Source organism: Pinus tabuliformis, chromosome 4_2 (genome assembly GCF_031772625.1).
Source record: "Pinus tabuliformis cultivar Carrire ecotype Pingquan chromosome 4_2, CPIR1, whole genome shotgun sequence".
Classification (NCBI taxonomy): domain Eukaryota; kingdom Viridiplantae; phylum Streptophyta; class Pinopsida; order Pinales; family Pinaceae; genus Pinus; species Pinus tabuliformis.
The window spans coordinates 679,630,745-679,656,176 of NC_142304.1; the positions used below are offsets into that span (position 1 = coordinate 679,630,745).

General features: G+C 37.9%; 1 pseudogene; it reads right to left on the reverse strand.

Moving 5' to 3' along the window:
• LOC149171259 (subtilisin-like protease SBT2.3 pseudogene) overlaps window positions 1-18,465 on the reverse strand; it is a 58,307-nt pseudogene extending 39,842 nt beyond the window's left edge.
• Between the last annotated feature and the right edge of the window lie 6,967 nt (window positions 18,466-25,432).

Genomic DNA, 25,432 nt, shown 5'->3' on the forward strand with positions numbered 1-25,432 from the left:
CTTTTGGTTTGATTCCCACATTCATGCTTGACATATGACACAGGGGTGAATGTTTCAAGAGAATTTTGCTCAGCCAATCTATAGTTGGGTAGAATGTGGTAGTCCCATCTCGGGTTTGGATTTTTCATTATCAATATGAGGTTCTTTCTCCTTATATTTGTATCAGTATTATGTTGGTTTATATGTGGATCATATGGTTGTGATTTCCTTGGTATTTTTGTTGCTATTATGTTGGTGATGTATATGTTTTACGACAGTGGCTATGTATGCCTCTGATGATGTTCTTACTTGTAAAAAAATGAATAATGTATCTATGAGGTAATAGATGATAATGTAGTAAATTATATAAGGGAATAACTCTTCATAATGATTCTTAGATAAGTATGAGACTTGTATGCTTAAATATGTTTTTTACACCTTTAGGTTACATATTCATGATATGTTTGATGAAATGTCTATCATGGCTAGAAGGGGTCCAGTTAAGGGCTTGTTCACGTATTCACAATTACATCATTGTTTCCATATTCTCCTTCTATTCGGAAGGTGTCATTCAATTCTGGGTGGTGATCTAGGCTTCGGGCCTAAAAAAGTAGCTCAAATCCCAATGACACTTACACAAGACTCGAGAAAATAGTCCTTGGACACTGACATTCTTTGGCATGAGAGCATCGAGAGCCTCTTGGACGATGTCAGGTCCATACCATAAGAGTGTCTACAGGTCAAGTGGTCTAAAACCTTAGTGGGACCCATGGGTTATCTACCTGAGTGGGTGGGATGGTTCTTGAGATTCCTCTAGTGGATGTGGACTGTATGTAGCTTGTGTTACCATTGATTCTACTTTCTTAAGGTCACATAGGATGTTGAATCCAATCATAGTAGCCTCTATTCACATGTTCACCTCGGTTGGCCAGTTACTTGGGTAGATGTGGGAGAAGGGGGTTAAAAAGTGGTGTCAGAGCATGGTTCATCCCTCGGATTGGATGGGCGATGTGTTGGTCATGCATTCATTTACACGTGTGTTAATCATCCTTGTGGTCTATATTCTTGTTTCATATTCATGGTGTTAGTCGTGATTATAGTGATGTTGCCATGTGAAAGAGGATATTGTTGTTATGAAGTATGTCACCATGAGTGTATGATTGGTTACATGTCTTTTATTCTTGTGTATTGTTAATGTACATTGCTATGGTTGTGTTTTCATGCATGGGGTCATGGTATGTATAGTTGATATGGTCATGCATTGATGACTGTACTCTAGCTAGACTAATGCTTACATGGATATGTGCTTATTTGTTATATGTATATATGTTGTTATGATTATGTTATACATGTTGTACGCTGATTGGTTGTTCTTGTATTTGAGATATCCTCTAGGTATTATGCTAAGGTACATTCGGTTATTGTGATTTGGTTTAGCTAACATGTTATGCCTTGTAGGAAAGAGATCAAAATGACTAGCAAGATGGTATACTACAAATACTCTCCCTTTGAATAAGATGAGTAACGTGTTGTTGTCAACTCTTCTAATTTGGAAGACACATTGAGAATATTGAAGGAAAAAATAAGGAGTTGTAAGGAAGACAATGAAAAAATCATATAGGCACAAGAGAGACGAGAAGAGGTTAATTTATACTTCTTCAAGGTTTGTTAGAATTACAATAACAAGGGCGATTTTGGATTGGCCTTGGATAGGTGGAAAAACTAATAGGGAATATGGCAGTACGTCTCATGGTGGTCACATTTGAGAAAGTTATGACATGCTTAGATATGGAAGGTTGTTGGACACTTCAGATAGGAGAGATGATGGATACAGATACTATTCTAGTTCTGGTTCCGATCGGAATCATGATCATTATCGTTATCATCCTTACAAGAGGAGTGATAGGGATACTTTCCTGATGAGTTTAAGAAATAAAAGTCGCATACTTTTGATGGAGATGTGAAGAAGATGGAAGATAAAGAGTCTTCGATACTTGGCATGAATAATTTCTTTGAGTTGCATGAGTACAGAGACAATATGAAGGTTGTAATAGCTATCTTCAGTATGAGAATTAAAGAAAACATATGGTGGGAAGATATGAAGTGGGTTAGAGACATCAGGATGGATGCTTTGACTTAGCCTGAGTTCCAGTGGCTTTTCAAGAAGAATTACTTGTTAGAAAGGTACTATGAGAGTAAGGCTAAAGAATTCTATCAGCTAAAGATGGGATCAATTACAGATGAAGAGTACATGACCAAGTTCCTAGAGCTATTGAGGTATGCATAGTATCTTAAAGATAGAAATATAAAGTTCAACTATTCATCAATTGTTTTCCATTAGCATTTAGATATCAGATTGAGTATGATAAGCCTCGATCACTTTAGGAACTTATTGGGAAATCGAATCATTTATATGAACAATCAAAGATTAAGAATGGATCTCAGCAACGATGGAAAGGGAAAGATAAGGTTAAAGGTAAATGGAAGCCGAAAAGAGAAAGGCATCAAAATGCAGACGAGAAAGAAAATGTGGCATCACAAAAGAAGTTCAATACATCTAGATAGGCACGTGGGTCACAACAACAACCTAGAGGCGATGGTACTAGTCGGTTTGAGTGTTGGACATTTCGAAAGGAGCACCTTAAGAGATATTGTCCATAGAATCAGGGTGGTATGCCTAAGATATATAGTGCTTCGGAGGCATAGAATATTGGGGATGTTGGTCAAAGAGTTCCTCATATTTATGTAGCATTGGGTAACAAATTGGCAGGCAACCAGGCATCTATCATTGATATGGATGGTAAGATTTGTGATAATGTTATTTCTATTTTGATTAACTATGGATCTAACTATAGCTGTGTTATTCTTGTCTTGGTGATTAAGTGTGGTTTGATAAAGGAATTGCATGTGGAATCTTTACTAGTGCAATTGGCTACAGGTACACAAAAGCGAGTTCATCATTGGGTAAGAGCTTCATCATTTAATTGAATGGTATGCCTATTGCAACACATTTGAATGTATTACTGTTGCGATCATACATTATGTTGTTGTTCATGGATTGTTTGTATCTTCATAGAACCAAGGTGGATTTTTATGAAAAAGCTATTTAATGTGTGGATGATAATGGGGAATGAAGAGTCTTATGAGGAAAGAGTAAAGCCACATTAGTTCATATGGTGAAAACTATGAAGGAAAAGCGTAGTCGCAGGAAAAAGCTTTTGTTATTTGTCAGACATATTTCTAATGTGAATGGTAAGGAAGATAAGGATGCTGATGTTCTGAGGAGGTAACGAGTCATACAGTGGTTTCAAGATGTATTTCCTAAGGAAATTTTAAAATTTCTACCTCATAGGGAGGTAGACTTTTCTTTTGAGTTAGTGTCAAGGGTAGCTCTAACATAAAAAGCACCTTACAAGAGCACCTGAATTGGTAGAGTTTAAGTTTTAGTTGAAGGAAATGTTGGACAAGGGATACATTAGGCCAAGTGTATAGCCTTGGGGCACACCAATACTCTTTGTGAAGAAGAAGGATGGTATCTCATATTATGCATTGACTATAGGCAGTTGATAAAACTGACCGTCAAGAAAAAGTATCCATTACTGAGGATTGATGACTTGTTCCATTTGTTAAAGGGAGTAGTATTGGTTTCAAATATTTATCTGAGATCGGGATACCAACAGGTATGACTAATTCTCTAGCTACATTTATGTTCTTGGTGAATAGTGTTTTGCGTCCGTATTTGGATAAGTTTGTTATTGTGTTCATTGATGACATATTGGTGTATTTTAAAAATGAGGAAGAGAATGCCAAGAATTTAGTAGCATTATTGAGGTTGTTGAGAGAGCATCAGTTGTATGCTACACTCAACAAGAGTAGTTTCTTTCAGACTGAGGTACATTATGTAATGACCCTAGTGAAAATTTCATGTAATAAAACTTAATAAATGAAAAATAAGACCATGGGTAAGGGACATTTATCACAAGGGGAATGTTGGGAAAATATATCCTAGTGGGCATCACTGGATTTTTGTTTTGGCTAAGGAAAATTGGCAAAGGCTAAGGCAAATGCCTTAAAAGGAAAAATGAATTTTGGCACATTTATTTATGAAAATAAAGGAAATTAGGAGAAAAGTAAGGTGAAAGGTCACAAGTTGCATGTGAAGAGGAAATTAAAGGAAAATAATGGAAAGTGAAGAAATCACAGGCCTCATGCATAAAAAGGCATCTAAGGATCAGTTCATGGATTTTTTCAAGTTCATGTTTGGAGCTATCTTATTATTCTCTGTCTCTGTCACTCTTGGTCACTTAGAGTTTTCTTGGAGCACTCTACTTTGGAGGAAAGGAAAGGAAAAGAAAGTGAGGAACAAGGAAAGGAAAGAAGGATCAAACAACTTCAGGAGGAATACTTGCAGGTAACCTTCTGCATGTCTGATTTTCTATCTGGTTTGGACATGCATGGCTTTGCATGTTGGTACATGGTTCTATTACTATCTGTGGCATGCTTTTGTCAGATTATGACAATGGATTTCAGCCTAACGTAGCCTTTTTCTAAATACCATGGTAAGTTTGGATGTTTATTTCAGTTTTAGAAATTTTGAATTGTTTAATGGATTTCGGAATCTGCGGCGAAGGTGATCTCAAGTTTCATTACCAAAGGCCTAGGAATCCCTTGACCAGTTTTGGTAGGATACATGGTAAAGGTTGAGGGTGAAGTCTTGGTTTAGGGCCTAGTGATCTAGGTTTTAATTGTAGAAAATCCTGAGAGGCAAGGAGATGGAAAATTCCTCAAGGATAGTGATGGATTCCAGATGGCATTCGAAGTTTTCTTCGGTTGTGATCAAAGCGTTGGTTTTGGTATGATCACGGTTTGGTGAGGGTGGAGTTTTTTTAGCATCGGAATTCCCTCGGTTGTTCTTGGATTAGTTGTCATATGAGATCGCACATTCATGGTTGAAATATGGCACGAGGCTAACTGGATGAAATAGATATTTGGTTTAGCTATGTCTATGGTCGGGTGCTATGTGCAGTGTCGAACCTCGTCGGATTTGCCTATGATTAATAAAACCTAAGTTCTCTTACTTTTACACTGATTTATATGTGGATTTAATGGATTCCATATCTCTTATATTTATATGGTTTTATGTTGGTTATAAGCAAGATTGAATGACTTGTTCATGTCATGGTTATTTCATGTATTTTCTTGTAACTATTAAATGGATAGATGAAATACCTAATTGATGATGGAGGAGATCAGTGGAGAACGACGTGATTCTTCTGGTTATGTTTCATATGTTGTTTCGATAGTTTATGCTCTGTCTTGTGTCCTAGACTGTAGGTTGCATTGATGCCAAGTGTTTGACTGAATATAAGTCCCGGTTAGGGATGCTCAAGCCTAATCCTGAGGGTGACGTTTATTTGATCAAAATTGTTATAATGTTTTTAATGAATTCTAGAAGCTACAACAAGTTTTGGAGAGAGGCCAGGATTCTAGGCTAGAAATGTGATTGAAATCCCAATGTCGCTGGCACATAACTAGAAATTCTAGTCCACAGTTGCTAACAGGCAGGCCTCTCAAACAAATTTTAGGTTGTTACGTGTTACCTTTCCTATATCATGAGAGAAACTATGGCCAAAGAGCTGCAAAATAAAAGTGGGACACAGTGACAGGCTATATGAGTGACTGACTTGTCTCCTGAGGGTTCTGTTGATGATATTGGATGAGTGTATGCGATGTTCTATCAATTCCACTTCCTTAACGTGACATAGGGGGTCAAATATGAATGTAGTAGCATCTCTCCTCATGTTTAACCCAATTTGAATGGTTCCTTTGGGTAGACCTCGGAGGGGGTGTTACAGATTGGTATCAGATCATGGTTACACTCTCTTTGGGTCATATCTAGTGCTATAGATATGGGTGAATGTGTTGGTCATGCATGCATGTCAGTTGTGTGTGGGGGTCTTACACTTGCGTTCCACGTGATTTTTTCACTGCATCATATTGATCATGGTAGTAGTGAGGTTATCATGAGGAAATTGTTGTCGATTTATGGCATGCATCGTCATGGGTATACGAATAGTTATAAAAATATAGGTAGCTTGATTACATCCTTGTATGTTGGGTTGCATTCTTGGTTATTTGATTACATGCAACAGTCTTGTAGGTTGATTACAAGAGTTGTTCTCTTATGCTTGGCTACATGGGGTTATGTGTATGTGTAGTTGATTTGGCATTGCTTATGCAGGTGGATAATTGCATGAGGCAATGTGTATGCTCAAGTATTGGTTGTTGTCATGCTTGAGGTCATAGCATTCATTGTTGATATGACCTTCCGTTGATGACTGGACCCTAGTTATTATGATGTTTATGCATTGATGCACTTATTGATATATGTATATATGTTATTATGGTTATGTTTTACATGCATCATGCTGATTTGATGATCTTGCAAACAAGGTATCCTCCCTGAGTTATGTTAAGGTACATTGATTTATGGTGATTTGGTTTAGCGGACATAGTATGCCATGCAAGAAAGAGATCAGATGACTAGCAAGGTGGTAGACTACATAGAATATCCCTATGCATCAGATGGGCATCATGGTGTGGGGCACTCTTCTGACTTGGCAGACACATTGAGAAGCCTAAAGGAAGAACTAAGGAGTGGCAAAATAGAGCATGAAAAAATCATGTAGGCACAAGAGAAACAAGTGGAGGTGAATCTAGTATTACTTCAGAGTTTTTCAGATTTGTAGCGACAGGGACCTCTTTGGATCAGTGATGGACATGAGTACATAACTAATGGGACATATTGTAGAAGGTCTCACAGTAGACATAGGTCAGATAGATTTGACACTATCAGGGATCACAGGATGTTGGACACTCTGTAGGAGGGGTGAAAAACACCGATATTACTCTAGTTCTACTTCTGATAGATATCATGATCGTCATCATTATCATCCATATAGGAGGAATGATAGGGGATACTTTCCATATGAGTTCAAGAAGGGAAAACCACCTACCTTTGATGGAGAGATGTAGAAACCACAAGATGCAGAGGCATGGTTGCTTATCACAAGTAAATTCTTTAGATTGCATGATTACTCAAAAAACATGAAAGAAAGGATAACAATTTTCGGTCTCAAAGCCAAAGAAGATATTTGGTGGAAGACGTGAAGAATTTCAAGGACATACATGAGGATGATTTGACTTGGCATGCATTTGAAAGGCTCTTCAAGAAGAATTACTTTTCTGAGAGGTATTATGATGACATAGCTAAGGAGTTTTATGATTTGTGGAACAGTTTTATGACAGATGAGGATACTAGCATATTTTTGGAGCTGTTGAGATATGTGCTTTACCTCAGAGAAGAGAAGGCCAAGGTTCATGCATTCATCTGTGGATTTCTAGTTGCATACATAGATTACATTGAGTTCAATGAGCTTATATCATTGGAGGAGGCCATCTGAAAGTTGAAGCATTGTTATGAGCAGTCGAAGCGCAAATTTGAGATGTCTCATGACTTGAATAGAAACAACAAAGCTAAAGGAAAACAACGACTAAAGCAAGGAAGACCTCAAGATGCAAGTGAGAAAGATAATGCAGTTCCTTACAAGAGTTAAAATACAGCTGAGAAGGGACATGGAGAGAAGGAGGCTAGACGCGGTGGTAGGGAACCATTACATTGTTGGATATGTGGTAAGGATCATCCTAAGAGGGATCATCCACGATATCATAGTGATGGTAGACCACAAATTTACAATGGTCAAGAGGCGCATACAATTGGTGATGTTAGTCATAGCATTCCTTGAATTTATGGATTTATGGACAATAGGCAGGCGGATCATGACGCATCGATCATTAAGATGGATGGTAAGATTTTTGATCAAGTTGTTCCTATTTTGATTGATCCTGGATATAACTATACTTATATTAATCCTGACCTGGTGGATAAGTGTGGTTTGACAAAATAAGTGCATGAATAATCTTGCTTGGTAATGAAAAATGAAACACCATTAGAGAAAATCACCTTATGAAACCCCTAATGTCCAATGGCCACTCCATTTCCTAAATCAACAAATCTTAGTGTGGGGCTATGAACCCTAAAACTATAGCTCTCTTCCATAGGCTATCATTTCACTTCCTTATATCCAAGGAAAAATTAACCTTATTTCCGAATTCTTATTCAAAAAGAATATTAAACCCTTATTTAAACCTCACAAAACAGTCAAATAACTATTTGATTATGCCTAGGATATGCCTAATCCTATGACTACATCAACTTATTAAACTCCTTTCTCCTATGGTAAGTCATACATCTTGTGCGTTTATTTTGGTGTTCAATGGTCATCTCAAAGAAGGCATAACAGACACCAAATACTACTACATTTCCAAAATTTCCATTTTCAAACACTTATTTAAACACCTTATGACTCCAGTATTCGTGAAGATTTTGAAATTGAGTTTCATCATGAAAAATTTAAATGGGAAGATGATTATAGACTTAGGTAATCTTAGAATCTCCTCCATCAACTTGATCAACATCATGAAAATTCCCAATCTTCGTTTCGTTTTCTCCCTTTCTATCCCCCTCTAAGATTGTCACTCCTTCTCTCTATCTCGTTCTTCTATTCTCATTTTTCCACCATATTTTCTTTCCAAGCTCACCCCCTCATTTTTTTTTCCTCTTATAATATAATAGGCCTTAGTCTATTTGTTTGTTATTACTCTCCATTAATTTCTCCCTAGTTTATTGTTGTTCCTTTTTATTTAAACAATTTTTTCTTTTTATTTTTTAATTAATAGTTTTATGTGATAGTCAATATTTTGGGCTATTTTCACTAGGAAAAACTTTTCTGGGAAATTTTTGGTTAAATATGGTTGGAATTAGAAAAACATGGTTATAGTTGTTCACTTGTAGAATTTGGGTTGCCCCATGGGTTTTTGATGACGTTGAATCCATTTCTACTTTTAAAATAGCGATAGAAAAAGTAAACTACAAATTTAAGGTTTTGCAATTAAAATAATTGTCGAGGACACTGTGAATGCCTTATATTTATAAAAAAATTAGTATTTAAGAATGGGTGAAGTGTCCAATAAAAACATAGAACTTTCAAATATCCACAAAATTTATTCTAAAATTCTCTCTTAACAAAATTCCCATCATTATAGACAATTTTAAGAACATGTCCAAACCCATGTTTTCCACAATTTCATAATAAGTTTTATGAACAACCAACAATAAATTATTATATTTTTATATATTTTTATTTTAACTCAGTAAAATATTTCATAACATTTTAACATATCTTCTATACAAACATAATAAAAATTATATATTTTGAAAACCAATTCCTTTATCTACGTTTTATTTTTTAACAATATATCAAATACAACCTAAGTACCTTTTAAATGTTCTCTATCAAATGTCCAAAAGTGAGTGGTGGGCTACCTAGAGCCCATGCCAGAGTGATGGAAAGGACATAAAATATGGGTGGAGACCTAGCTGGGGGGAACTGAGAGGCAAAAGAACTAAGTCTGAGGCAGAGGGGGAAAGGTACCTGAACTACATCAGGCATGTAACCAGACACAAGGGGGGTCTGTGAGCTTGGCATGGGCATGGTTTGGTAGACCTACATCCAAATCCATGTTTTCTACAATTTCATAATAATTTTTCTCAACAACCGACAATAAATTATTAATTTTATTTTTAATCTCCTAGGCATGCAAATTGAAACATCAAACATTCTACTGTTGTGCATGTAAATGAACAAAATAACTATTTTTTTTCTTTCTGTCCTTTTTTGTGTGTGAAAGTGTGAATGCTAACTTCTTTTGGTGATGTGGTAGGGGAATTAGGGATGATGGTGGATGGTCAGATGGCTTGGGAGGAAGTTAGGGGTCCTTCTATAGCTTCCTATGTGATTTTTCCAGAATTTAGCCTCAAAACAAGCAACTACAACTCAACCGACAAGATGTCATGTATTCCTACAGGATCCCCTGTATTCTTACAACATACAACCGAGAGCAAGAGGAGGGATTTGGAAGGTGATGTAAGGCTTAGGGAAGGTGAATGGTGGGTGAAATGAGGCAAGGGAGTGTCTAGGGCTCCTTCAGAGCTGAAAACAAAGTTGTGAGATGGTGGATTTGCTCAGCAAGCTTGAAGAAGTATTCTTATGGAATGATGAATTTGATGAGGGATTTAGTGAAATAAAATTCTAACCATGGATGGATGAGGTTAGGATGAGGTTGTTGATAATGAAACCTATTTGTACTGCTGAAACTCCTGCATTGCATTAATCATTGACATTTATCCATAAATCATGTAAACAAGAAGGATTTCAATTAACTAAGGAAAACATAATTTCATGAGCTAACTGCCTATTTCATGCATGGGAGAACTTGCAGAACGTTGATGAGATCTAGAGTAATATTGGATATATAAGAAATGAAAATTAAATCCTATTCTTGATAACTAGCAAAATGCGGGCCTAAGTAATAGAAAACCTTAAATTCCATGAGAAATGAGAATTATATCTTTTTGGGGTTGCATAGGAGTTATTTCCTCAAACCATTATCCCTAAAGGAAGGAGTGTGGCCAAATCCACCTACTAAAAACTTTTTCGTATTCCTTTATATTCCTAAGATACTGTTGAAGTAATGCAAACATGGAAGTAAACTAATCAAATCCACAACTTCTTGCAATGAAATAATGCTAGAGACAATTCAACCATTAATCTATGAAATCAACTAAGCATTTAAATACAAGAAGAGGAGTATTTTCTGCTAGGGTTGTGACCTAACCCAAGATCTTTAGCCCTCTAAGTCAACTCAGTGCTGGACCAAGGAAATGTTGATTCTCATTATCAAATCAGAAAATTACATAACAATGTCTTCCACAAGTCTTGAACTCAAAAATGGCTAGTGTTTTTACATCAAAAATTTGAATCCTAATGAGGGTCTAGGACTCCTTATTTATACAGTCTCCAATGAATTCCTTAAATCCAGCGAGGCTCGGTTCCCAAACTCAAGATAAACTGGCTCTTTAACTATGACTGGCTTGACTGCCTTTTGATCTCCATGACTTGGCTACTTGTAACTCCGAGATAGTGTGATTGATGAATGAAAATTCAAATGAGTGAGGAGTAAATAAGTAGGATCTATCTGCTACAATCTCTCCTCCTTGTCTCACTCGAGTTTCAGCCCTTAATTAACTAAAATTTCCATGATTTGCTCTAAAAAAACTATAATCAATGCACATTAGTCCACTAAGCATAATATCTCACTTTGACTCATCTCATTAAGAAAAATACAATCAAAATATGTAAGAAATTATATGAAGAGTTGATTTGAATAAGCTAGGAGGTGTATTAAGGTCCTTATAGCTACCCAATGATGAGGCTCATCAATGCATCAAAGAGGAGTACTTTTACAAGACAACTTTCCAAATCAGTTATGGGAATTATGAGTTTGTTGTAGTTACATTCAGTTTGACTAATGCTCTAGCTACATTTATGTGCTTGATGAATAGTGTTCTGCGTCCGTATTTGGATAATTTTGTTACTATGTTCATTGATGAAATATTGGTGTATTCTAAAAATTAGGAAGTGGATGCTGAGCATTTAGTAGAACTATTGAGGTTTTTAAGAGAGCATCAATTGTATGCTAAGCTCAACAAGTGTAGCTTCTTTCAGGCTCAGGCACATTATGTAACAACCCTGGTGAAAAGTTCGTGTCATAAAAGTTAATAAAGGAAAAATAAGACCACGGGTAAGGGACACTTATTCCAAGGTGAGTATTGGGCAAATATATTCTAGTGGGCATCACTGGATGTCTTTTTTCACTAGGGAAATTTGGTAAAGGCTAAGGCAAAAACATTGAAAGGCAAAAGGAATTTTGGCACATTTATTTATGAAAATGAAGGAAATTAGGAGAAAAGTAAGGTGCAAGGTCCCAGATTGCGTGTGAGGAAGAAATTAAAGGAAAATAATGGAAAATGAAGAACTTAGAGGCCTCATGCATAAAACGTCTTCTGAGGATTAGTTCATGGCTTTTATTAAGTTCAAGCTTGGATCTCTCTCATTATTCTCTCTCTCTCTCTTGCTCTCTTGGTCACATAGAGTTTTCTTAGAGCACTCTAGTTTGGAGCAAAGGAAAGGAAAAACAGGTGAGGAACAAGGAAAGGAAAGCATGATAAAGCATCTTCAACAAGAATACTTGCAGGTAACCTTTTGCATGTGTGATTTCCTAGATGGTTTGGACATGCATGGCATTGCATGTTGGAGAATGGTTCTATTATTGTCGGTTTCATGGTTTTTCCAGATTCTGACAGTGGATGTCAGCCTAGCCTAGCCTTTTTCTGGATTCCATGGTATGTTGGAATGTTTATTTCAGTTTCAGAAATTTAGAATTGCCAAATGGAATTGAGAAATGGGGCGGAGGTGGTCTGAAGATTCATTCTCAAAGGCATAGGAATACCTTGACCAGTTTTGGCGAGATATAAGGTAAATCCTGAGGGAGAAGTCTCGGTTTAGGGCCTAGTGATCTGGGTTTTGATTGCAGTAAAACCTGAGAGACAAGGAGAAGAAAAATTACTCAAGGATAATGATGGATTCCGAAGGGAATTCCAAGTTCTATTCGGTGGTGATTGGAGTGACGATTTTGGTGTGATCACGATTTGGTGAGGGTGGAGGTGGTTTAACCTCCAGATTCCCTTGGTTGTTCTTGGATTGGTTTTTTATGAGATCCCACATTCATGCTTAGAATATGGCACGGGGTTGCCTGGATGAAAGAGATATTTAGTTAAGCTATGTCTGTGGTTAGGTGGTATGTGGAAGTCTCGAACCTGTTTGGATTTGCCTATAATTAATAAAAACTAATTTCTCTTATTTTTATATTGATTTATATGTGGATTTACTGGCTGCCTTATATCTTATATTTATATGGATTTATTTAGGGGTTGAATGAGTCATTCATGTCATGTTTATTTCATGTATTTACTTGTAATGTTAAATGGATAGATGCAAGAGCTAATCAATGATGTGGTAGTTCAATGGAGGAGGAGGTTATCCTTATCGTTATGTTTCATAAGTTGTTTCAATCATTTATGCCCTCTCTTGTATCCTATACATCCAGGTTGCATTAATACCAAGTTTTTGATAGAATGTTGGTCCTAGTTAGTGATTCTCAGGCCTAGTTCTGAGGGTGATTTTTTATTATTCAACATTTTTATAATGTTTTCAATGGATTTTGGAAGATACAACAAGTGTTGGGCAGAGGCCAAGATTCTGGGCTAGAAAAGTGGCTTAAATTTCGGGGTCGATGGAATAGAACTGGTAATTCTGGTCCACATTCATTGGCAGGCAAACCTGTGAGAGCGACTTTAGGTTTCTAACTGCTCCCTTTCCTACAGCATGAGAGAGACTATGGCTTAAGCATTGTAGAATAGCAGTGGCACCCAGGGACAGGCTCTTTGAGTGGTTGACTTGTCTCCTGAGGGATATTTGGATGATGTTGGATGAGTGTATGTGATGTTCTGTTGATTCCCCTTCCTTAAGGTGACATAGGAGTTTGAATCTTAATGTAGTAGAATATATCCTCATGTTTGCCTTAGTTGGGATTGTTACTTTGGGTAGACTTGGGAGGGGTTTCTACAGATTGGTATCAGAGCATGGTTACGCTCTCCTTGGTCATATCTAGTGCTACAGATATGTGTGAAGGTGTTGTTCATGCATGCATGTCAGTTGTGTGTGTGGCTCCTACACTTAAGTTCCATGTGCTTGTTGCACTGCATCATATTGATCATGGTAGTAGTAAGGTTATCATGAGGAACTTTATGTCGGTTTTATGGAATGCATCGTCATTGGTATATGACTAGTTATAAAATTATATGCAACTTGATTAAATCCTTGTATGATGGGTTGCATTCTTGCTTATTTGATTACATGCATGAGTCTTGTATGTTGATTACAGGAATTGATCTCTTATGTTCGACTACATGCGGTTGTGCGTATGTCTAGTTGATCAGGCATTGCTTATGAACATGGATAGTTGCATGAGGCAATGTGTATACTGGAGTATTATGTTGGTTGTTATCATGCATGAGGTCATAACATGCATTATTGATATGGCCTTGCATTGATGATTGGACCCTAGTTAGTATGATGATTATGCGTTGACGCACTTATTGATATATGTCTATCTGCGATTATGGTTGTGTTGTACATGCATCACAATTGATTTGATGATCTTGCAAACAAATTATCGTCCCCAAGTTATGCTAAGGTACATTGATTTATGGTGATTTGGTTAAGCTCATATAGTATGCCTCGCAGGAAAGAGACCAAATGGCTAACAAAGTGGTAGAATACATAGAATATCCCTATGCATCATATGGATAAGATGGTGTGGGGCACTCCTCTGACTTGACAGACACATTGAGAAGACCAAAGGAAGAAATAAGGATTTGCAAAGTAGATAATGACAAAATCATGCAAGCACAAGAGAAACAAGCAGAGGTGAATGCAATATTGCTTCATAGTTTGTTAGATCTGTAACAATAGGGACCTCTTCAAATCAACCATGGATGCAAGGACAAAACTAATGGGTCATATTACAGTAGGTCTCATAGTGGACATAGGTCAGATAGATCTAGCACTATCATGAATGTGAGGATGTTGGAAACTATGGATAGGAGGGGGGACAGACACAGGTATTACTATAGTTTTTGTTCTGATAGACATCATGATCATGATCATTATCATTCTCACATGAGGAATGATAGGCGATAGTTTCTAGATGAGTTCAAGAAGGAAAAAAATCCTACCTTTGATGGAGAGTGGAAGAAATCGCAAGATGCGGAGGCTTGGTTGCTTGGCATGAGGAAATTCTTTAGATTGTACGATTACTCAGAAAGCATGAAAGTAAGGATAACACTTTTCAGTCTCAAAGGCAAAGTGGATATTTGGTGGAAGACATGAAGAATGTCAAGGACATACATGAGGATGATTTGACTTGGCATGCATTTGAAAGGCTCTTCAAGAAGAATTACTTGTCTCAGAGATATTATGATGACATAGCTAAGGGGTTTTATGATTTGCAGATGGGTTCTGTGACAGATGAGGAGTATACTAGCATATTTTTTAAGTTGTTGAGATATGTGCGTTACCTGAGAGAAGAGACGGCCAAGGTTCAGAGATTCATTAGTGGATTTCAGGTAGCATACAAAGATCGGATTGAGTTAGATGAGCCTAGATTGTTGGAGGAGGCCATCCGGAATTTGAAAAGTCATTATGATCATTCAAACCGCAAAGTTGAGGTGAGGCATGACTTGAAGAGAAACAAGAATTCTAAAGGAAAATGGACACCGAAGTGAGGAAGACCTCAACATGCAAGTGGGAAAGATAATGCAGTTCCTTACAAGGGATTCAATACAGCAGAGAAGGGACATGGAGAGCAGTAGGCTAGCGACGGTGGTAGGGAGTCATTACAGTGTTGGATATTTGGTAAGGACCATCATAAGAGGGATTTCCCACTATACCAGAGTTGTGGTAGACCCCAAATATACAGTGATCAGGAGGCACATACAATTGCTGATGTTATTCATAACATTCCCCCGATTTATGGAGGTATGGACAACAAGTAGGTAGATTATAAGCGATCGATCATTGAGATGGATGGTAAGCTTTGTGATCAAGTTGTTTCTACTTTTATTTATCCTAGATCTTACTATAGTTATATTAATCTTGACCACGTGGATAAATGTGGTTTGAGAAAAGAAGTGCATGTGGAATCTTGATTGGTAATGAAAAATAAAATACAATTAGAAAAAATCACCTTATGGAAGGCCTAATGTCCAATGGCCACTCCATTTCATCAATCAACAAAGCTTAGTGTGGGGCTATGAACCCTAAAGCTATATCTCTCTTCCATAGGCTCTTATTTCGCTTCCTTACACCCAAGGAAACATTAACCTTATTTCCGAATTCTTAGTCAAAAATAATATTAAACCCTTATTTAAACCTCACAAAACACTCAAATAATTATATTATTATGCTAGGATAAGACTAATCCTATGACTACATCAACTTATTAAAGTTCGTTCTTGTATGGTAAGTCATACATGTCGTGAGTTTATTTCAATGTTCAATGTTCATCTCAAAGAACACATAATAGACACAAACTACTACCACATTTCCAAATTTTCCATTTTCAAACACTTCTTTAATCACCTTATGACTCCCGCATTCATTAAGCTTTTAACATTGAGTTTTATCATGAAAACATTAAATGGGAAGATGACTATAGACTTAGGTAATCTTGGAATCTCCTCTATCAACTTGATAAATCATAGTCAACATTGTTAATATTCATTTCATTTTTCCCTTTCTATCTCCCTCTAAGATTTTCAGTCCTTCTCCCATGGAAGGGGGTGCGGTAACCCTTGGCATGATTGCATGCTATGGAGGTGGGCAAGGTGGTGGGAATAGAGGCAAGGTAGGGTATAAAGAATGGCAAGGAAATTTGATGTGCAGTCTTATTGCAGTAGCTTGTGGAGAAGGGTGGTATCATAGGGCTAGAGGAGAACATCAGAACATGAAGAACCAGGGTTGTTGACAAACACCTGTAGACTTTAGGTATGTTGTTTGGATCCACCTCATAACTATAATTATGGCCTTGTTGGGGTTTAAAAGGGGTGCAAGGGGTTCTGTTTGGGGGATAGGAAATTGTTTGTGGCATTGGGGCAGGAAACTACTTGCCATGGCCTTGTTATGTGTTTATATGTTCTGTCAAATGGGTGAAACCCATGACTTCTGGGGGAGAAATTTCTTGTTCATAGGATGGGAAGCTTCACACTCAACAAATAAGGATAGGGGAAGCTTGACTATCACAAGGTAATGGAAGAGGGGCAATTGATCATAGATGGGGGTAGGGCAAAGTAGCTCGTAGGAGGCTTGGGATGTAGTTTTACCCATGACTCGCAATGTGAATACTGAGCTACTTGGAATCCATGCCGGAGTGATGGCAAGGCCATAAACTCTAGGTGGAGACCTAGCTGGGGGAACTGAGAGGTAAAAGCACTAAGTCTGAGGCAGAGGGGGAAAGGCACCTGAACTACAACATGTATATAACCAGATGCAAGGGGGTCTGCGAGCTTGACATGGGCATGGTTTGGTAGACCTACATAAAAACAAGAGAAATGAAGATGGGGAAAGGGCACTTGAAGGATCTGGGCTCATGGCCTTTCCCATTGGGGGTTGCGGGCTCCAACCCATCCCAACATGACTGTGAATCAAAGCTCTTTTTCTAAATTCTTGGGTTAGCTTTATACACTTTTCCATTTTAATTGGTGAAGAGTTTGCCAGGTCATCGTAGCTTACTGCATATAAGCTAGTGGATAGATTTGCTTTTTAAGTGCAGAAACAAATTCACTCTAGACACAAATAATTTTGCCATGCTTCTTCAAGTGAGCTTGTGTCCTGCCTTCCTACCATACCAAGGCAGTTCCTCCAAGGTGTAGGCTATCCAGCTAAATTTTACTCCTATCTGAATCAATGCTCTACACTCTGAAATACACATCAATATATCTAATCCAGTTATCTAGCTTCTCTGCATTTAAATCTCCATCATAAACAGGAAAAACAAATTTAACATCTGATTTAATCATAGATGTTTTTTTCTTTTTATTTTCAAGTCTAGAAGGAGGTGTTTATAGAGGAGGCCTTTCTCATTTCCCTTTGCCACCCGTGACATCTAGGGAAGATTCTTCTGCGTATTTATCTTGTTTGGAGGTTGAAGTACTTTCGCCTCAACCTTTCTTGAACTCTTGGTACATCTCTTCTACCATGGCTTTCATGGTCATAAAGTTATCCATGAATTGCGATTCAGACTCCATTGAAATCTCATCTTCCATGCTTCTCTGTTGATGGACTCTTCCAAATTCAGGGTTAGCTTCGACAAGTTCTCCTTCCCCAAATTTGAGCTTCGACCTGGCCAGCATAAAACAAGTCCAGCAAAAGATTTTCTAACCTTAACAAATCAAAACCAAAAGCTTTGATACCACTTGATATCATATATGAATTCTTTAACAATTGCTAAGGTTTTGCAGACTTATGTGCATGAATCGGCTTATATTACCTATGCAATGGGTCATTTAGATTGGGAGTAAATATAAGTAGTTAAGTAGTGAGGGAGAAAACATAACAGACAATATTCATGACATAGAGAAATTAATATGGAGTTCACCCAACCCTTGGGCTATGTCTCCCAGTCTAGCCTCAGTGGTGGCTGTTCTATTATGTCTTCCAGTGCAGAGTTTACAACTGTGTGAGCTCAACTTCAGCCTAAACACCAAATAAGAACAACAAGAGCTCCAGCTTGAACCCCTCAAGCCTCCTGAGTACGCAGACTCTCTCACTCGTGGTTTCTATCGTAGTTCTACCTCAGCACTCTATCTCTATCTCTTTCCCTGTCATCCTGTGGCTTTAAAGCCATTCGGGGTTGCCTGTTCGCCTTCACCTTCTTAGCCTTTCATCTCCCGGCCCCTCTATCCACTCGAATCCCCCTGCTAAGCATTAGCAAGCATGGCATAATGCCTTTTGGGGAGGTGGCCACCTATTTCCTAACAGATGAGTGCATCAGGTTGTTGATATCCCTGTAACAGCCGCTGACTGTCACACAGAGAAATGCCTTTCAAAACTATGAAAATCCACCAAAATGGACTTCAAACTTTCATAATTGCACCCTATTCTCCCATCGGGTCCGCCTATTGGTTTTTGTCTCTTATTGCAATGGCTCTATCCCTTTGTGTTTTGTTTAATATGAAAATACATTAAAACACTATAAAATGTCGGATACCAGACTTAAAAAAATATATGCAATCACCTATTTTTCCATCGGGTTCGGCGATCGTGAGTTATGCTTGTATCAGCCCTGCTCCGTTAGGCTACTTCGATTACGATATCGCAATCGCTCATCGAAATAATCCATTGGCCATTGTAAGTGCTCCTGCAACCTCCGATATCGATCCTGCGATGTAATATGGGCTGTCGATCTACGCGCTTGATTGACGGATCAGATTAACTTTTCTAATCGCCATCGCATGTGTCATGTGGTTTGCGGCAATACTCGCTGTCCATCATTGCCAATTGTGATTCGCCGATTAGATCTGGACCGTTGATCGGCCAGAGAAGACAGCTCTGATTCAACACTACTTTAAATTGCTGATATGCCTTTTTCTGTTGTTTTCTCAGTCTTTTTGCTTCCCGATAGTGTCTTCTGCCATTCCAAGGGTCGTTTTCATGCAATCGGTTTGACCTTCAAAATGATTTTTAAGAAGATTTCAAGACTTAGAGAGCATTTCTTGGATCCATTTGGATCAAGTCCTAAGGGTGATTTTTAATTGATCAACATTGTTATAATGTTTTTAATGAATTATAGAAGCTACAAGAAGTTTTGGGGAGGGACCATTGACCAAGATTCTGGGCTAGAAATGTGGCTGAAATCTCGACGTCACTAGTAGATAACTAGAAATTCTGGTCCAAAGTTGCTAATAGGCAGGCCTGTCAAAGTGACTTTAGGTTGCTACGTGTTCCCTTTCCTATAGGATGAGAAAAGCTATGGCCAAAGAGCTACAGAATAGCAGTGGGACCCAGTTACAGGCTATATGAGTGGTTGACTTGCCTCCTAAGGGTTTTGTTGATGATGTTGGATGAGTGTATGCGATGGTCTGTCGATTCCACTTCCTTAAGGTGACATAGGGGGTGAAATCTGAATGTGGTAGCATCTCTCCTCATGTTTAATCCAATTGGAATGGTTACTTTGGGTAGACCTGGGAAGGGGTGTTATAGATTGGTATCGGATCATGGTTACGCTCTCTTTGAGTCATATTTAGTGCTATAGATATGGGCCAATGTGTTGGTCGTGCATGCATGTCAGTTGTGTGTGGAGCTCTTAGACTTGCGTTCCATGTGATTTTATCACTGCATCATATTGATCATGGTAGTAGTGAGGTTATCATGAGGGAATTGATGTCGATTTATGGCATGCATCGTCATGGGTATATGGCTAGTTATAAAAATATAGGCAACTCAATTACATCCTTGTATGTTGGGTTGCATTCTTGGTTATTTGATTACATGCATCAGTCTTGTAGGTTGATTACAAGAATTGATCTCTTATGCTCGACTACATGAGGTTATGCATATGTGTAGTTGATTAGGCATTGATTATGCAGATGTATAATTGCATGAGGCAGTGTGTATACCCAAGTATTGGTTGTTGTCATGCATGAGGTCATAGCATGCATTATTGATATGACCTTGCATTGATGACTTGACCCTAGTTAGTATGATGTTTATGTATTGATGCACTTATTGATATATGTCTATATGTTATTATGCTTATGTTGTACATGCATCATGTTGATTTGATGATCTTGCAGATAAGCTATCCTCCCTGAGTTATGTTAAGGTACATTGATTTATGGTGATTTGGTTTAGCTGACAAGGTGGTATACTACATACAATATTTGTATGCATCAGATGGGAATCATGGTGTGGGGCACTGTTCTGACTTGGCAAACACATTGAGAAGCCTAAACGAAGAAACAAGGAGCAGAAAAATGGAGAATGGAAAAATCATACGGGCACAAGAGAAACAAGTGGAGGTGAATCCAATATTACTCCAGAGTTTTTCAGATTTGTAGCGATACGGAGCTATTTGGATCAGCCATGTACATGAGGACATAACTAAAGGGGCATATTGCAGTAGGTCTCATAGTAGACATATGTCAGATAGATTTGATACTATTAGGGATGGCAGGATGTTGGACACTCTTGATAGGAGGGGTGATAGACAATGGTATTACTCTAGTTCTGCTTCTGATAGACATCATGATCGTCATTATTATCATACGCACAGGAGGAATGATAGGGGATACTTATAAACATTTTTATAATATTTTTAAAGGATTCTGGAAGATACAACAAGTTTTTGGCAGAGGCCAGGATTCTGGGCTAGAAAAGTGGCTTAAATTCCGGGGTTGATGGCATAGAAATGGTAATTTTGGTCCACATTCATTGGCAAACAGACCTGTGAGAGTGACTTTAGGTTGCTAGCTGCTCCCTTGCCTATAGCATGAGAGCAACTATGGCTTAAGTGTTGTAGAATAGTAGTGGAACCCAGGGACAGGCTCTCTGAGTAGCAGTCTTGTCTCCTCAGGGATATTGGGATGATGTTGGATGAGTGTATGTGATTTTCCATTGATTCCACCTCCTTAAGGTGACATAGCAGTTCGAATCTTAATGTAGTAGCATATCTCCTCATGTTTACCTCAGTTGGCATTCTTACTTTGGGTATAGTTGGGAGGGGTTTCTACAGATTTCTATCGGAGCATGGTCACGCTCTCTTTGGGTCATATCTAGTGCTACAGATATGTGTTAAGGTGTTGTTCATGCATGCATGTCAGTTGTGTGTGTGGTTCTTACACTTAAGTTCCATGTGCTTGTTGCATTGCATCATATTGATCATGGTAGTAGTAAGGTTATCACAAGGAACTTGATGTCAGTTTTATGGAATGCATCGTCATTGGTATATGAATAGTTATACAATTATATGAAACTTGATTAAATCCTTGTATGATGGGTTGCATTCTTGGTTATTTGATTACATGCATGAGTCTTGTAGGTTGATTACAAGAATTGATCTCTTATGCTCGACTACATGCGGTTATGCGTATGTCTAGTTGATCAGGCATTGCTTATGCACATGGATAGTTGCATGAGGAAATGAGTATACTGGAGTATTGTATTGGTTGTTATCATGCATGAGGTCATAGTGTTAGTGCTCGAATCTGCCTCAGGCTGAAGGAAGGCAAGGTTCAATGCAACATCAAACCAAGCTCAGCCTCCTATTTAGCCCTACGAGCAAAGGAGAGGGCTCTCTCCGGATCTATCTCGATGAAATGAGCAATAGGGTGCGAGATGACTTAAAATGGGAACTGATTTTAGGCTAGTAAATGAATTTGAATGAGCGATATTTGATTTAATGACTAAGTTGTTGGGCTGTATGGGACAAGGACAGTATGAGAAGAGATTTAACCAAAGGCACAGGATATTTCGAAAGGCGAGATAAGCATGATATTTTAGCAATTGAATTGAAATTAAATGGGGTGAAAAGACTGTTTAAGAAAGCTAAAAAGGGCATTAATATATCAATCCTTTCCAGGTAGAAGAAAACACATAAAGACTGAACACTTCCTCAAGGCAGAGCAATGACTGATTTCTACCTTTCTGACTTAAAAGTATTCAGCTGGAAACGATCATGAATGAACTACAAACAACCACAGGATACATATGAAACAGAAAGAAAAAACACATGCCAAAATTCATACCGCAAGAATCTTATAAATCAAAGCTGCACCATTTAATTATTTCTCTGTCAAAACTGTACAGTGATAGTGCTGGGTTTTTTCTTCCCACACTTTTCTCAGAACTCAGAACCCTTTACACATAAATTTTCATACAAGAAATAGACTCAAGAATGGGAAAATAGATCGATGAGAATAGGGGCCGTTTCACCTAAAATCATGAGAATAGGAAAAGTCTGCTCTAAAAAGGAGCAGCGTTACATTTTGTTTGTTGATGTCTAATTAAAAGACAGAATCTAGAGCTTGGACGATTTGAATTGCAGCTGTAGTTAAAAATAGACCATCGTTTCCTATCTTTCTGCTGCGGTGACTTTTCACCTTACGGTGGCCCTTTGAATCAAAAACTAATTTTTCAATAAAAGCGGTTTTCCACTAAAATTTGCCTTTAATGAACGCACCCAACTGCAGTTTGCTAAGCTCAACACGTGTCTCTATTTTGCAGAAATTACTTATGTCACTGGTCTGAGAGAGCTTGTCTAATGAAAGCGTAACAATGATCACCCTGCACACCTCCACTGTGAACCAAAACACTATGAAGAGTATATATAAATTACGCACACTTCTATCTGCATCTGGAGAGAGATATTTGCCATTGTATCTGTCTATGTCAAGTGAAGTAGAAATTCATATCAATCATCTATCTTGACCATTGTGTCTCTCATGAAATCATATTCAACACTTCAACCGAATTTGTAGTACGGGAGGAAAACCAAGGAAAATAACACCTTTTCTTGCCTTCTGACGTCCATACTGCTCGGCATGATATTTGTTATCACCATCAAGTTTTTTCAACTTCAATATACTTATCAAATGAAGCATAGACATCTCGACAGCCTTTAACATCAAGCTCTATATCGTAAAATTATTCCTTCCTTGTAGATTCATCATCCACATTTATGCACTCGGTGTAGTTCATATGATGTCCTTCAAATAGATGCTTTATTGTATCCTCAACAGCTGTGCCCTTCATTTTACCTTCTAACTTCTCATAGAGTAAGTGGTTTAGCTCCTGCAAATCCTCTGTTGTAGCTTGCTCCACTTCCATGCTACAGAGAGGCATAGAGAAGCTTACATCATGCTTCTTTAGAAGAGCTCGAAGCCCACGAGTGGATCTTGTGAGATATGCAGCACATGTATTCTCCATTTTCGCATTTAAACTACCTCCCACAAACATGACTATAATTTGTTGAATGCAAAAATAAAAGATATCACGTCTTTTTCCTAAACCTGTGATAGATGGAACGAAATGAATCTACCCAAGCTGATTGTCATTTTGATAGGAACTCACTCTCTACAACATTGACACGAGCAACAGATAATGCCATAGTAGAAATAAGAGATGGTGGTAACATAGATTATGGGTACACCCATGAGTGCAACGCTTTCCAAAAGGAAATCTCCTTCTGTTGGGAGAACTGTGAGAAACAATTATAGTTTGCATGTACTTTATCATGTGAACAATCAAACCGAAACATGAATTATTTTATCCCATGTACTTACTAGTATTATTCAACATATGGCACCAGTTAAGTGAAGAGGAAGAAATTAGGTGCATATTAACTTTCAGGGTCAAATCCAAAGGTACTCTATCTCCAGCTATTTGAAAATCATGTCCAAAACTGTTAGCATGCAAGGATGATCATAAATTTCTCAATAAACCTGGAGGGTCATGAGGTTGAGTGACAACAGCTGAGGCCTTATTATTTGTTAATCCCTTAAATGCCTTGGCCATATCAACAGTCGTTGTTGAAGACAAAGTAGGAGAACTCGAAGAGAGCTCAGCAACATTATGAAAGTTGTTATATTTTTGACACTCATCCTTCAGTTCAGTGTTCTTATTTGTATATGCACTATTTATGGGGGTATCTGGATTACCAGATGAAGTGTGATTTCCATTCCTTCTCTAAATAAATTTTGATGAAAGCTTCACATCAAATGGTGCGGAACCTTGGTTGGTCTCTTTTATCTGTTTATGAAGCAAAGGAGCATCCTTAAACTTGTTTCTAGAGCTAAGTATTTTAAGCCTATCACCAGGCTTGGTAACAGGATAAATATCAGCAACACGAGTATCGATGTATCTGGGCAGCTTGGGAAACTCAAATTTCTTAGGCCCAGAAACCATTGCATCATTGGACTTCTCTCCTTGTGATGTCATAAACCAGTAACGCTCCAGCTACTCCTCTGTAATGCTCCAACTACTCCTTGGAATGACACCTATCCAGCTGTGTCCCCAATTTCAAGTTTTATTTGATTTGTTATCAATGGTAAACATGCGAGCATCAAACTCCACGCCAATTGTCAAGTCGTGGACAAGCTGGAATCTCTTATCAGTGAACTGGAGGAGAAGACGTGCCCACCCCTGAGTATTTGGCAGCCACCTGTACAACTGCAGCTCCATTTAATTCGAAAAACATTTTTGGAGCAGAAGGAATGAGATTATTTTGATTTTTATTTGAAGCCGTGGTGAATTTTTGTCTTTGACTGTTTCATTTTCCTTTTGCCGTTTGAATAACTTTTAATGAAAATGAGGATATTGAGTGATTGTTTCGCCATCACAAACAAAATGCATTCAAATATCATATTCAAAGCACCCGATTTCCTGTGAAGATAATATATGCCACCATACAAAAACAAAAAGATAGATCTTGTTGAAAATACCATCCTTTAAGAACTGGCCATTTAGCGATTGAAATGGAGTCCTTCATAGATGCCTTTAAACCAAAATTCGCTCCCACGCAAGAACACCGCATCATGCTAATAATGAAAAGTTGGTTTGGGGCAGGCAATGGATTTTTCTGAAAATAATACACCAGCCCATGGCAAACGCCTAGTTTATCTCAATCACAGGCTAAAACAACACCTGTCCCAGTTGCAATAATACTTATTTTATTTGAAAATCCGCAATCATATCATTAAAGTGTCAGTCCTTTATAAACATTGGCCATAGAGTCATCGTATTGTAACTCCAGGTCCATGAGGTTATGAACTCCAAATATCCATTTGGGTACCACAAATTTAGTCAGACTAACCGTT